This window comes from Cololabis saira, chromosome 21 (genome assembly GCF_033807715.1).
Source record: "Cololabis saira isolate AMF1-May2022 chromosome 21, fColSai1.1, whole genome shotgun sequence".
NCBI lineage: Eukaryota > Metazoa > Chordata > Actinopteri > Beloniformes > Belonidae > Cololabis > Cololabis saira.
Genome location: NC_084607.1, coordinates 22784514 through 22800520, shown reverse-complemented (window position 1 = coordinate 22800520; position 16007 = coordinate 22784514). Strand labels below are relative to the sequence as shown.

Below are 16007 nucleotides of genomic sequence, written 5' to 3'. Positions count from 1 at the left end.
TGATCTTTTTCTAGTGAAGCCCCTGTTTTTTAAGTTTTCTCATTGGCTCAATTCCTTATTTACTTTGAACATGTTTTCCCCTGTGCATCTCTCACTCAGTCTTGATTGATCACACTTGTGTCTCATAACCACTTTGGTGTCTGTCAGTGACAATATTGTCCTTTGACTCATTCGTTCCCTGCTTGTCCATCATCTTTCTACCTGTCTCTCTGTTTGTACTTCTGCCCATCTTTTCTTCTCCCTGAGTTCATCATTGTTGAAATCATTGTTTCTTCTTTTGTGTTGCCTTCTGGTTTGGTTCCTGGTTTTTGAATATCCTGCTTTGGCAGCATGTTTGGCTCTAACTAAAGGACTTTATCATTGACTACTCATGCCTCCTGTATTGCGATGACCACTCTCTTACCACAACAATGCTCTCATTAAAAATCAAAGTGCACCCATTACCGGCTGTGTGACCTTATGATCAAATGCAGGGCAACATTCCTCGTCAAGCTTTGGCAGTTAAAAATGACAACATACTGACAAACACAAGCATGATGGCTGTAGATGGCACAAGTGTGTCGAGCAGTAATTGGCTCTTAGCACACTACAGCTCTGCAAATTCTGTCTGTCATACTGTCGTAACACATATCTTTCTTATGACTTAAATTTCCTCCAATTTCCCACCGGTCAAAGCATTTGACATCAACAGTGAGCCTGGCTTTTGCACATATGTTTGTGTATTTGTAATTTTGCAGGGTCACAAAGAATATGCACATTCTTTCTAAGACATAAAGAGACAAACATACACATTCAGCAACAAGACACTGTAGGGAAGAATCAGTCATAGTGTCCCCAGAGGTTGTCTGTGTTAAACTGAATGAAGTGCGACATGGAACTGAGTCACCACAGCACCCAGGGCAGCTCTGGATTAGCAGCGATCAAATGTGGCCAGGTGCTTTCAGCACCAAACCTCCTTTCAGAAGGGAAATGGCACCCAACGCTCTGCCATCCCACAACTGTCAGTGCAAATTATGATGACTTTTCAAATCATCATTATGCTTCATTTCATCAAGCTGAACTGGTGGTGAACTGTCATCATCAGTTATGCTCTCCAGGGTCAAACTGAAAATCCTTCCAGAATCACACTTACAGTGATATCTTGTGGTTTGATGATCATTTTAAATGATAATGAATAAAGGCTTGTTCATATTAGTAATCACCATGTTTATGCACATTCACTTGAAGCCAAATATCAGAAAAAAGTTATTGAGAATCCTTGTTAGTTAGGGGCGTCCTCAGTTGTGTGTTTCAACACATTTCCAATGTAATAGGATCAGTGCTACAGTGCAAACAAGAGCAAAAATGTTCTGTTTCATTTCTGTGTCCTGTGGGAGGCAGACAATCCCAACTGTTCTCACAAAGGCAAGACACTTTCACAAGTGTGCAATTTTTCAGAATGATGTGTTATACAGTGTTTTAGCAATGCACATAATCTCTAAATCCAGACGTCGCTTGAGTTGATTCATCTGCAGCCTTCAAATTACTTCCAGCTGAAGGTAAACCATTTTTTTTATTAAAGGGGTACAACCCTATACAGGCATTCTGATTTTTATTATATCTTCTCACTTTTTCAATGCTACAATAAAATATTAAGAAGGAAAATAGATAGATAGACAGACAGACCACTTATTTGAATGCTTGCCAAACATTTTACCATCTCAGTTTTCTATCACTGAAGACCCCTGTGGAACTCCTTTGGGTTTTGTGCCTTCTCATTGTATCTTCACTTGCACATCGCTTCCCCTCATCTAACTCAAGCTCCAGCGGTCAATGGCAATAGGAGCCTTAATTACATCCAAGAGGAGCCCAATCCTCTTTTCTCATCATCTTCTTATGACTTCTTTTTGCTCTCCCCTTCGTTCTTCGTAACTTTCTTCCTTCTTTGCTTCTTCCAATTGCATTCTTGTGTGCGCTGTAATTGCCTTGCTTTAAGTTTCCTTTTCATGACCTTGTTGCTTTTGTACCTCCCTTTTCTCTCGCTGCTTGTAGTCAGGATTATCTTTAGCAGCTGACTTTTCTTCCTAATCTCAATTGCAGCATTAAACAGTCATTACAAAGTATAGAAAAGCTGTCAAGCCTTCATGTCTTGCATAAACATAACAAGATTAAGAGTCTAAAGCCTCTCTAGGGGGTCTGTGAGCTAGTATTTAGCCAGTGTAGCTGTGAGCAAATGCTAACAAATGCGTGTAACTAAACCATGACACACTCAAACTTATTCTGCCACACGCAGTGTTTGTGGTTTTTCACATTACGCATATGCACATGCAAGTTAGTTGTTTAGTTATTTAAGTTTTTTTTTAATATTATTTATTTTTTCATCTGAAAGTATGTTGTCACAAAAAGACGTATTAGGGAATGCAACTGCAATTTTTTTGAGTTGATGACACTGCTTGATCAAAGGAAACATCTCCTGCCATTTTTCAAAACCTGATGCATTCTGGGCTCTTAATGAAATGTCTGTGACATGCTTTGGTTAAAATCATAGACAAATACAGTATTGCTTCTACTTTTTTGCCACCATGCCTTTTTTAAAGCTCAGTCAAATGCAGGCAGTTTAAAGGGTTGGAGTCAGATTCAGCACCCAAGCTCTTGGGCCTCTTTAGTTTTCGGTGTTATGACTTCACACAACCAACTTCCGAGGTCAGAAAATGAAATCATAATGCGAAGACAGGTAGAAATAACAAATAGTAAGCTGAATAATTCTTCTCTAATTTGGGTCTGTGATGTCACAGTGTCCTGTAAATTTGAACGGCTCATTGATAGACATTGTGTGGCAACAAAGTGACAAGATTATGTTGTATTGGAGTTTTTAATAAGGTAGTCACTTTAGACGACTAAATAAATCTTCCCGAGGACACCAGGCATGCATACACACACACACAGCATGAACATATCAGTGGGTTGTCTTGCCTGAGGAAACTGGAAACCAAACCTTAACCATCCATTTAGTGGATTACCTGAGTAACAGTTGGACCATAAAAGACAAAAGATATGTAATAATAGTTTTTTAGGCACAAATATTTATTTATACACACTATGTTTGATGTGATCTCAATACATCAGCCTTTTTATCTATTTGTGTATGTGTGTGTGTTGACGTATTGCCCAGGGACCTGGGTTTGATGTAAAAACATTTAATGTTGTACTATGATTTTGTAGAATGGTTAAAGTTTAGAGTCAGTTCAAAAAACATAATGGATGAGTGGAAGTTTCCTGTCATGCTGACATGAACTACTTGGCCTTTCCACACCACCATCCTGCCACATAACACCATGGCTTTTGAAAACTGCCTCATACAAGCTCAGTGGCTCTAAATGTGAAATAAAGATAACTAAATTAATAAATTAACTATCATTTATTACAACAATCAGCCTAAAGCAAACCATATGGGCAAACTGGCTGACTTAATAATCCTGCCCAAATTGTGAAATATGCTCTTTTTTTATTGGTTATAAATAAGCAGCATAATTCATCTTTCATCACTTCTTATTCTCAGCACCATCTTTCCATTTAAAGCGGCTGGATGGTTGTTGAGACCAGAAGCCCGAATTTATATTAATACGATTAAATTTGTTTTCTAGAAGGCCTTCTGTATGGCAATGTCGACAATAAGCTGCATTGAAATTGTTTAGATTATTTATGGTTAATAGCTTGCTAATTAGGTTTTTGCTAGTCTTCTTTTCTCTTTTTAAGTCATGACAGGTGGTAAATCCAGTAATAATCCTGACCTCAATTTCTTTTTTAAGACACACTATTTTGAGACTTAGCAATACAAAGACGAGTGAATAAGTGAAAGCATTTTGTTTTTAATTTCAGGTAACTTGGTGTAACATTTGTATATTGTATGTGGTAATAACCTGGTGTGTAAATCCTATAGATCAGACCGAAATCTAGAAAGATGTAGGGTCTGAAAATGATCCAGAGGACAGTCACCTACTATATTGCTAATTCTGATGCAATAGGTGTGTAGCCAATCAAATTCCTGTCATAAACGGGGTTTCAGGATGTCAATGACCAATACTGTATATGCATATGTATATGTATATGTACATATGCAGAATATCAGCCAGGTGCCAGGATGCCAAGTTGCAGGACCAAAAATCCAAATGTGTTAACCTCTTTCACTTGGTCCTCCATCAGAGCAATCAACAGGGAGACACAACCACCAGTGAGTTTTCACCGTAGACTGCATAAGAAGAAATGAATGAAGCATTAGGTCACATGAACCCTCGGTTTACGATGAGCAATTTTGAAGCCTGTCTTTCTTCGTATACAGGGTGCAGCCAAGTTGCTCAAGAGGCTGATGGGAACAAACCCAGCATATCTCAATCAAAGTTAATTTTGGCTATCCTCCAGCTCCTTAAAGAGATCTCCACAGAAATATCTTGAGTGCTGGCGTTAGACGTTTACATGTTTAGACGTTGACTTGACGGTGAAATAAAGATTACTTTGGCATTTAGCCGACGCTGGGTTGATACAAACAGGTGGTTGTTTTGCTAAGTGTGGCAGCATAACAATTACGGATGAGGAAGTGATAGTGGCTAGCCATTGGCTGAGCCAACCGTCACTCAATCATATTAAAAATACATTTCAATGCTTTAGTAAATTCTCTTAGCTTGTACAGACCCCTTGAGATCAAAATGGTTTTTCAAACCAGACTGTAAAGTTAGACATTTTAACGTGGGAGTCAATGGAGATTGACTCACTTTTGGAGCCAGTCTTGAGCAGCCAATTGAGGAACTGCAATGAATCTTAGTTCCCCATGACCCTCAACCCGGAAGTCAGGTGGTTGAAGCTTGGTTTTCACTACATCCCAATTAGCTACTAGTGGAGCTAACTGGCAAATTAAACCTTTTCTGTAGCCTGTCTCCAGAAGTCCATGACCATGTCCATCTCCACTGTCTTGTTGGTGTTGAGCTCCAGGTTGTTCAGTGTACACCACGCTGCCAGCTGTGACACCGTGTCCGTGTACGCTGTCTCATCGTCGTCTTTGATGAGGCCCAGGCTCGTGGTGTCATCTGCAAACTTGACCAGCTTGATGGATGAGTGGCTGGAAAGGCCATCATTGGTGTACAGGGAGAACAGGTAGGGGGAGAGGACACAACCTTGTGAGCACCAGTGTTGGTGATGAGGGGGGCCGACAGATGGCTGCCAGCCCACACTTGGTGCTCCCTGTTGGTGAGGAAGTCAGTGATCCACTGACAGATGGGACTAGGTGGCAGTAGCTCAGGTGGTAGAGCGGGTCGTCCAATGATCGGAAGGTCGGCGGTTCGAATCCCGCTCTGTCCCAGTTTGCTGTCGTAGTGTCCTTGGGCAAGACACCTTACCCACCTTGCCCCGTGTGAATGTGTTTGAATGTGTATGAATGTTGGTGGCGATATGAGACAGGCGATATGGCAGCCACGCTTCCGTCAGTCTGCCCCAGGGCAGCTGTGGCTACATGTAGCTTACCACCACTGGTGAGAATGTGTATGAATGAATAATGATTTCTGTAAAGCGCTCTGGGTGCCTAGAAGGGCGCTATATAAATCCAAGTCATTATTATCATTATTAGGTACATATAGTAGGAGCTCGGCTGGTCCAGGTGCCTGAGTATGTCGTAGAGGCTGAGGTTGATGTTAACAGAATGATTTGCTGTGTAGGCAAACTGTAAAGGGTCCAGGAGGGGGTCCGTGATTGGTTTGAGGTAGGACAGGATGAGCTTCTCAAGGCTCTTCATGACTACAGATGTCAGGGCGACAGGCGTGTACTCATTCAGGCACGCAATCCTGTCCTTCTTTGCAACTGGAACGATGATGGATGTCTTGAGACAAGGTGGCACACAACATTCAGAGGTGGACCAGTTGAATATGTCTGAAAACACCGGTGACAGCTGGATGATACAGTGCTTCAGTGTTGCTGGGGAGACGCCATCAGCCCCCGGGGCTTTTCTGGGCTTCAGCCGAGTGAAGACCTTGATAACGTCTCTCTTTGTGAAGGTAATGGGTAGGAGGCAGGCAAGGGGGGAGACGGGGAAGGGGAGATGAGGGGTGGGGTGCAGTGAGTAAGTGAGTTATGGGGGCGTGAAGAGTGGGGGGGCTCACAGTGCCATTGGGGAGAGGAAGGAGGGAGCAGGGGAGTGGAGACTATAGGGGGGCATGAGGTCTCTCAAATCTGGTGTAAAAAGTGTTGAGATCATCAGCCAGTCCGGTGGAGGGGGTGATGACAGGGCTTTTTCTTTTGTAGTTGGTGATGGTTCTGAAGGTCCTCCACACAGCTGCAGAGTCTTTTGTGCCTGAATCCCATTCATTTTTCCCTCTTGAGGTCCTGTCTGGCCAGCCTGAATGTGTCCATGCCACCTTCTCTGTACGCTTGCTCTTTCTGGCGTCTTAGCTCTCTGAGCTGCTTGGAGAACCAGGGCTTTGGTTGGGAGGCAGACCTGCTCACAGAAGCCCATTTAAGAATATACAGTGTAAGCAAAACTGCCGTTTTCATCCTCAGGGGCCGTCAGTGACTTTCTGTCAGTAGACTCCATGCAGTCCTGGAGCATGTCCTTTGCCTCTGGAGTCCACCTCCTCACTATAGTCCTGGATGGTTTGGACCTTTTCAGTTGCTGCCTGTATGTGGGGACCATCAGTATAATGCTGTGGTCTCTGAGTGTCCAAGGGGTGCATGGGGTTTTATGGAGTAGAAGTGGTACAGGGTGTTGTTGTCCCGCGGAGCACACGTCACCAGCTGTTTGTAGTTCAGCAGCTCCTATGAGAGATTACAGCTGTTGAAATCTCCCATCACCAGAACTATCGAGTTTGGCTGAGAGGTTTCCACGTTGGAGATCTGCTTAATCAGCCGTTATAGTGCTTAGCAGACGGGGGCTTGCGGAGTGATGTAAACTCCCGCGAGGATGATGGAGGAAAACTTTTTTGGGGAGTAGTAAGGTTAACACTCAATAAAAACTTATTCCAGGATGTTTGCAACAGTGTTAGTGTAATATCACTGCATCTGTGCACCAGTTACTATTTAAGTAAAAACACAAATTTCCTCCCTTCGATTTCCCACTGGCCTCTGTATCCCGGTCCGCTCTGATCAGCTGGAATCCACGTAACTTCACAGCGGCGTCGGAAACTCCATCATGCAGCCAGGTCTCACAGAAGAAGAGAGCAGAGTTCCTCTGGAAGTTCTTGTTAGTCCTTAGCAGAATGCTGATTTCATCCATTTTATTGCACAGAGAGCGTACATTGAACATTCCTCCCGGCCCGCTGCCCCCTGTAGCACCGGGAGGGACGCACAACTGTCAGTCTGCATTTCAGATTTCCTCTGGCGGAAACGCACTCCTTTATTTCCTCCAAAGGAGTCAAAAAAGTTGGGAGAAGTTGAAAACTCAAAAGCCATAGATTCCCTGATGGATAGGAGGGTATTCCGGTGGAAGATATGCCGCATGGTGGCTAAGATGCACTATTTACACTAAAAAATACAAAAAAGTCAGGGGCGCTGAAATACTGTGGCTGCCCGGACGGAAGTCAGGAGCTTACTGAGCTCCAAAAAAAGGTAGTTTGTTGTACAGTACCTGTGAGATGAATTTAAATTTGTATGCCTAGATTACTAGGCTACTACATTACTATTTTACCATCATTTTTACTTCCCAACTTTTTACCATGATACTCTTTCATTACACAGAAATACCATATATTTCTGCATTCTATTTGAATGTAATTTCTGCACATAACTTTTCACATATCCATCCATCTTCTTCCGCTTATCCGAAACCGGGTCTTGGGGGCAGCATTATACTGTAAGCAGAGATGCCCCGACTTCCCTCAAAGACACTTCCTCCAGCTCTTCCGGGGGGACTCCGAGGCATTCCCAGGCCAGTCAAGAGATATAGTCTCCCCAGCGTGTCTCCTCCCAGTGGGACATGCCTGGAAACCCTCTCTAGGGAGGCATCCAGGAGGATCCGATACAGATACCCAAGCCACCTCAGCTGACTCCTCTCAATGTGAAGGAGCAGCGGCTCGACTCCGAGCTCCTCCCGAGTGACTGAGCTTCTCACCCTATCTCTAAGGGAGTGTCCAGCCACCCTGCGGAAGAAACTCATCTCAGCCGCTTATATACCCAATCTTGTCTTTTCTGTCACGGCTCAAAGACAGAGAACCCAAAAGCACGACGCCAAACAGAATCAGAGTCCAAGAGGCTTTAATCAGGGTCAAAGGCAGGCAGGGGTCAAAATCGGGTAGTCAGGCAGATCAGGCAAACAATCCAAGGGGGCAGGCAAAAATAAAAAAAAAACGGAATCACGCAGGGTCGCAGGCAGACAGACAGGCAGGCAGGCAGAAAACTGATCAGAAATCGGGAACGCTGGAAAGTGAGGCACAAACACTCGACAATCTGGCAAACTAGAAGGTGGAAATGGGCCGGTATATGAGGGGAACTGCTGATGAGGGAAACCAGGTGTGGAGCAGGGCTGGGGAAGCATAGGTGAAGGGAATTAGTGGATTTTTGGCTGATGAGGGTGGCAGGATCTGGAACGACAGGAGAGTGAGTCAACAAGTAAAAAACATATCCAACTGAGAAACCATGACATTTTCAGTCATTATGCGAGTATGCGGTCCGGGCCCCTTTGCCAAGGGCGGTTAAGTCTCTGTATGATTGGAGCAGCAGTTTGGTTCGCATTGCCGGCAGTAAGTCAGACTTGTTCCCAGTGCATGTTGGACTTCAGCAGGGCTGCCCTTTGTCACCAATTCTGTTCATAATTTTTATGGACAGGATTTCTAGGCGTAGCCAGGGGCCGGAGGGGATCCGGTTTTGGGAACCACAGGATTTCATCTCTGCTTTTTGCAGATGATGTTGTCTTGTTGGTTTCATCACACCGTGGCCTTCAGCATGTGCTGGGGCAGTTTGGAGTTGAGTTTCTTCCTGCTCTCGGTGATGGCGGACGCTTTTCTGCTCCCGCTCCCTCCCTATCTGCTCCGCTGCTGCTCTCTGTATATTGCTTTTCTGTGCTGAGGTGTTTTTTGCACCTTGACACTGTGTATTTATACACAGGGTGAAGATGCCTTTTTTCCCTCCTCCATCCCAGTGTCATCCTCTTTTGGAAAAAAATAACAACAATGGTGCCAACGGTGTTAACCGAAGTCAAATTCCCTGTTTGATATGTTCAAACTTTGTCATTAAAGCTGATTCTGATTCTTATTCTGATTCTGAGTGCGAAGCGGCTGGGATGAGAATCAGCACCTCCAAATCCAAGGACATGGTTCTCCACATGCCCTATCCAGATAGGTGGAGATGTCCTGCCTCAGGTGGAGGAGTTGAAATATATCGGGGTCTTGTTCACGAGTAAGGGAAAGAGAGTATGAGATTGATGGAAGGATAGGTCCGTCAATCTCATACTCTATCGGTGCGATTGTTGTACATCATGGTGAAGAAGGAACTGAGTCGAAAGGTGAAGCTCTCAATTTACCAGTCAATCTACGCTCCCACCCTCACCTATGGTCATCAACTTTTCACGTCATTAGATTAAAAAAATGCATCATATTATGTATGAAACTCTTGGGGTTAGGCCAAAGATGCAAGGCCGGATCTCATTCCTGGAGAGTCCATTTTGTAACATGGCTCGCCAAGAACAGAAAAAAAAAACAAATGCCCAACAGCAAGCACCATTATATGTCATGTAATTCATAAGCTCGCTTATTAGACTCGGCTGGGTGCATAGTCATACATCCGGTTTGTCAGACTGTTTCTTGTCTGTACAGTTTCATTATTTTCAGACAGGTGTAGCTGTCAAGAGAGGTTACCCTGTCAACTAATATTCAGCTCCTGCTGGTCAACAATCTGTTTTTGTAGCAGCATTGTGTGCAGACTGTCAGACTGCTGGAAGAGCAGAGAACCGCTTATTGGCTGGTATTATGCTTTGGTCATTCATAACAATACAGCTCTGTGAACTTTTTTGTATTGAATAAAAAAGCTTTCAGTCTGATTTTCAAAGGTAGAATAGTTAGCATCTGTTATATTATCTGCTCAAATATAACTATTGAAAAAAGAGGCTCAATTTCATCTTGTACATTTTTATAAAGAAATGATTGTCATTATACAATAAGGGTGTAAGCGTCTTAACTGATGCCGTTCTGTGTGTTGTTGCCATGTTCCTGCATTCCTGCATGAGTTTTCTATAAAAACTTTGGCTTCGTCAAGCAGGTCCTGTGAAGGATAGGTAACAAATGTTATTACAGCAAACTATGACCAGTAACCCATTAGTAATTACTGACTGAATTTCAATAATATTACCACTACTATGTGATTAAAAAATGTCCAGCCTTACTTTTGTTTATTTCGCTGTTTAGTGTACAAAACAAATCCAGCCTACATCCCTACCTCTTTCCTCACTGGGTAAGGAACCTTGAACATAGTGGAGTGGGTATGGATGGATCCAAACTGACTTTTTCTGAGTAGTTTGCAACAAAAAACCTTGATCTATGTAACATGTATCATGGAGATGTAGATCTGGAAAGCAAGATGGATTAATGTTCTTGAATTCTGACATTATTAATGTTCATATCCCACTGCTTACCCTGCTTCATGATCACTGCTTCCAACTGAACATTTTTACATTTAATTATTTCATTATGGGTGCTAAACTCTTACCAGTCTAATGACTCAGTGAAAATGAATAAATCAAATAGATTTTAGTGGGTAGCTTACAGTAAGTGTTTGTGCACATATGTGTTTGAAGTGCATGAACTCGGGTGTGTTGGAACTGCCTGTTTCCACGGGAGTGCTCCTGCAGCTTCTCCCTGTTCACCATTCAGATTCTTCATGTGCAGCAGGGAAGGAAACAAGTGAAGCATAGCATTTCACTACCCTGCTTGTTATCAGGTAGAGAGGCCGAGAACAGAAAGTGGGAAGGCTGTCTGTCAGCGAGGAGGAAGGTGAATGAGTGTATGAACAGAGAATGAAAAAGATGATGGAGGGAGTCTCAGATGACTGGAGAGACAGAAAGAGAGAGGATTGACAGCACCAACTGTGGACAAATGACTGGGAGAGAGAAATGAGGTATACATAATGACACTTGAATCTGTGCTGAAAGCAAACTACTGATAACATGAAAGGATTAAAGTTGATGAAGATTGAAAGAAATGTGAAGATGACGGCGGGAGCTACGGGAGATCAGTGCAGATTTTACTTGCAGATTGCAGTGACATTTATGTTATTAGAAATATGAAATATTAATCATGTACTCACTGTCTAAACACGCTGTGCAGCCTGAAAATAAAATGTCGGAATACTGAGGCAGCTTCAAACCAACTTGATGAAGGAATACAAAATAAGCAAATCCTTAGTGTACACAGTCTGAGTATTATATGGCTAAAAATGTACTTTATATGAAAGCATGAATAATGAAAGCATGAATAGTGTGGGTTAGCATTAATAATGTAGCTTAGATTTTAAAAGGTAATACACTGAAACCTCTATCTCAAATTATTTTACTCTGGGATTTTTTTTAATAACCAAAAAAAATATCTGCAGCTTTGTTTGGGATGTTGGATAACACTTCTGGGCCAAATCCTGGCAGACAAAGATCCATTTCGCTCCAACTTGATCACAGTTTAGAATTGCATGCTTGTCCTTTTACTGCCTTTTGTCTCTAAGCCTTTTTGCCTCGGGTACATGGTTCAGGTACCTGCTGGAAGCTCTCCTGAGGTCTCTTCTCTGCAGCTATACCTCTTTCTTTGAAGTTCCTGATATAGCAGGATATAGTGCTTTACAATGCAATATTTTTAGCAAAAATGTCCTTGCATGTGATACCATTTTGATTCAAAGCTGTGAAGACATTTTTTCTGAGGTCATCTCTAACACCAGAGGACAATATATTCAATCTGTTCTTATTATTCAGTCAGCATAATAGTTATTGACATCAATTATATATTTTTTGTGATAAAAATGTATTTGTACCCACGATCCTCACATTATATTGAAGTATTAAAGAAAATTGCTAAACTCAAAATGCATCAATGGCAAAACTTTTAGCCACAACTGAACATTAAGTTGACAGTATCTTGAACAAATGCTTTGCAAACAACAGATCAGTTTAGTGATATCCCATAGACCCTAAAACATCACAACATTAAAATGCATTTTGTGTTGTCTTTTGTATGATGTATTTGACAGATGGTGCTTTGCTTTTAAATTTAGATGCACCATTATACATGCATGGCTGAATATGTGTACACAAAACTCCCAGTGTGTGTAATTGCTTGTGCGTGCAACTTGCTAAACTTGTTTATTAAAACACAGAGTGTAAATATTTAATTCTCTGCAGAGAACCTTCAAGGACGGGTGAGGTGAAAGGAGACTCTTAATTTTTAATTAAACCTAGGTAGCACTTACTGCCATGAAAAAGCATGCTCTGACTGCTTGAAAAGACTACTATCTGAACATTTCAGGCTTTGCAGTCATTTACATTAAGATAAAAGTGTGTAATTATTTGTCACTTTCAGACTTCAACAACTTATGTCCACATCTCAGAAATAGTCAAACAAAGACAAAGTCCCCTTTTTGTTACCCTTTTACTTTGCTATGTGTTGTAAAATCTAAATAAATAGCAATCTCCAATACCTTCAAGTGGATAAACCAGGATATGCAAAAGTAAAGCCTTGTAAGTACACATTTAATGGAACAATTTCATTCAACATATGAGCACTAGGGACCGCTAACTGTTTGAGTTAATTCTGTAATTATACCAACCCATGCAAAAAGTGGTAGAATTTAAATCAATGTAGCTTTAAGATTAGGTATGCAAAGCACTGGAAAGTAAACTCGGCATATTTGAAGAAAAATGAATGTATGTCCATATGCCTTGTCACAGTGATGGTTAGTTTCAAGATAATGAAATCACTGCTCACAAAGCTGAAAAGTTATCACCATCTAGGGCTGTAATATTATTGTTCCTGAACATTTTTTCAAGAGAAAAATTCTACCAGTTAATTTAATACATTTACTTTTGTTAGACATTTTGTCTTTTATTTTTGGTAAATTAACAACACTCAAAATATGAAGGGCAGAGTTAAGAGTGGTTTCCCATAGTTACATCAACCTCATCTAGTTAACATTTATATAACCAGAAAAAAACAACTTATACGCACTTAAAAACCTTAATTTTTCTCAAAAATCGGTGCACCCTATAATCAGGCGCATCTTATGTACCGTATTTTCGCGACCATTCGGCGCACCGTGTGGAAAGGCGCACCCTCATTTTTGTGTGTCATTTTTAGATTTAAAACATACATATGGCGCACCGACCCAAAAGGCGCAGTCTACAGAGCAGAGCTGCACACACGCGTGCCGCAAAACACGCCGGCCGGAAAACACACACACCCGCTGCAGAACGCACACACATGCAGAACGCACACACAAGCACACAAGCGCTTATTTAAAAAATAGAGCGGGAGCAAAACCTCTGTTTCTGCATTAAAGAGCTCCGCTAATTCAGCTGCGCCAGTCCGAATTTCCTCGGTGTCAGTCACTTTCTGCACAACAGTAAATAAACTTTTCATACCCCGTTGTGCGGATCCTCCACCGCGCAGAGCCCGTCTCTCCCCAGCGGGGTGGAGCAGCGCGCGTCACAGCGGCTTTAACCGGGAATGTGACCTGTTCGGACCGGCTGGGACCGAAGCCATCCACCTGTATGAGAGCAGGGGCTCCCGGGGAAAGACCAGCGGCATTTCGGCCGGATCTGCCCCGGGGATGGTGCGCCCTGGCCCGGCAAACCCGCGGCGGGAGCCTGGCGGCTCCTGAGCGCATCCTCTGCATCTTGGTTACCGGAGATCAAACCGACAGATTTGCCTGAAAATCTCGCAGGTTGAAGTTGATCCGACCTGGGACAGACCCCTGAAATCCCTGCTCCTAAAGCGGGTGGGAACCAGGAGAATTTGATCTGATCCAGCTTCGGGAACCTGGAAGTCGGGTTGCAGCAGCGCGCGTCACAGCGGCTTTAACCGGGAATGTGACCTGTTCGGACCGGCCGACACCGAAGCCATCCACCTGTATGGGAGCAGGGGCTCCCGCGGAAAGACCAGCGGCATTTCGGCCGGATCTGCCCCGGGGATGGTGCGCCCTGGCCCGGCAAACCCGCGGCGGGAGCCTGGCGGCTCCTGAGCGCATCCTCTGCATCTTGGTTACTGGAGATCAAACCGACAGATTTGCCTGAAAATCTCGCAGGTTGAAGTTGATCCGACCTGGGACAGACCCCTGAAATCTCTGCTAGCAAAGCGGCCGGGAACCAGGTCATCGGACCCCGCTTGGGGAACCAGGAAGTCGGCTGCAGCAGCGCCGATCACCGCGCTGCTCCAGCCGCTGCTTTAACCGGGGAACGTGGACGGTTCCGACCAGCCGGGACCGGAGGAGCCCGCCTGCACTGTTGTAGGGGCTCCCGGGGAAAGAGCACTGGAATTTCAGCCGGATCTGCCCCGGGGAACCGGCGATCGGACCCGCAAACCCACGGCAGGTGCTTCCTCGGTTCCCGACATGCAAAACACAGGCGCGCTGCAGAACAAGTGTGCTTATTTAAATAGAGCGGAAGCAAAACTTAGTTTGATTGTATTTTATTTCACTTTACACATCAAGCAAATCCTTAATGTTTCGCATTAATCAGCTCAGTGGAGTCTCATTCACGTCGCAACTCACGGGGGCTTCCCCCGCCCCCTTCTCTTTTTACCATTCACATGGTGGCCGGCCTTACATTACCGTAATTCAGGTAATAGACACGGCGCACCGTTTCTTAAGGCGCCCGGCACATTTAAAAAAAAAAAAAAAAAAAAAAGTTGCGCCTTATGGTCGCGAAAATACGGTATGCATTTTGTTGTGCTTACTGACCTCGAACCAGTTTTATGAGGTACACTGCATTCAAAAATCTGTCAAAATGTTTTAGTGCGACTTTGGTAGTGACAAAGCCGCTCCCCTTGACTGATTGTTGGACCATTCCCAGCTGACACGGGGACGTTGTATTAAAGTCGTTCCTTGGTTGGATACAGGTTGCAACGTCAGACAACGTTAGAATAACTAATTATGTAGTGCTGGCAAGCAATCATCATCCAACATCTAGTCAATGTTACCTTACTGTAATTAGATGTCAAGCCAACGCCGATTTTGGGATACAACGTTGTTCCAACCTCACACTAACTTCAGGTCTCCGCTATCACTGGCAACAATGAACCAACCAGAAAATAGGACGTAGCACAACGCTTACCTCCTACACTTTTTATTTGTGGATTCGTGGAAGATGAATGATTTAAAATGTGAGGGTATTTTTTTGTATTATTTACAACTGAATGATATTCAGAGTTATTGTGAATGATTTGAATAAAGTTCGACTTACCAGACTGTTTTGTTTCGCTTTATATGTTTAATCATGCTGGTTACGACCCGCTGCGCCTTATGTATGAAAATAAACCCGTTCAACATTTACCAGGAGACAATACGGTCTTCCCAAGCTAGTAGAAGGAGTTCTCTTTCGTTAGTCCGGGTCTCCACCTGGTGCAACATGGGCAAAACATCCATCCACCTGTTAGATCTAGTCTGAGCCTCTCCTGAATGACTGCTATTACCTTGTTCCCCCTTAGGGCAAATCCACCATACAATATTTTTTGGTTATTTATATATCATTTCACAGCAGCACGGTGGCTTGGTGGTTAGCACTGTGGCCTCACAGCAAGAAGGTTCCCGGTTCAACTCCCAGGCCCGGCGGGGGTCTTTCTGTGTGGAGTTTGCATGTTCTCCCTGTGCTTGCGTGGGTTCCCTCCGGGTACTCCGGCTTCTTCCCACAGTCCAAAAACATGCATACTAGGTTAATTGATGATTATAAATTCCCGTAGGTGTGATTGTTTCTGTCTGTCTGTATATGTGGCCCTACGATGGACTGGTGATCTGTCCAGGGTGTTACCCCTGCCTCTCACCTGTAATGAGCTGGGATAGGCTCCAGCAGACCCCCGTGACCCTGC

General features: G+C 43.6%; 1 protein-coding gene across 1 annotated transcript in view; it reads right to left on the bottom strand.

The window, feature by feature from the left end:
* Nucleotides 1-12648, bottom strand: part of gtf2f1 (general transcription factor IIF, polypeptide 1) — a 176430-nt gene extending 163782 nt beyond the window's left edge. Inside the window, exon 1 of the mRNA XM_061711115.1 lies at nucleotides 12639-12648. The gene's annotated coding sequence lies outside the window, so the exon portion shown is untranslated. The remainder of the gene's footprint in view (nucleotides 1-12638) is intronic.
* Between the last annotated feature and the right edge of the window lie 3359 nt (nucleotides 12649-16007).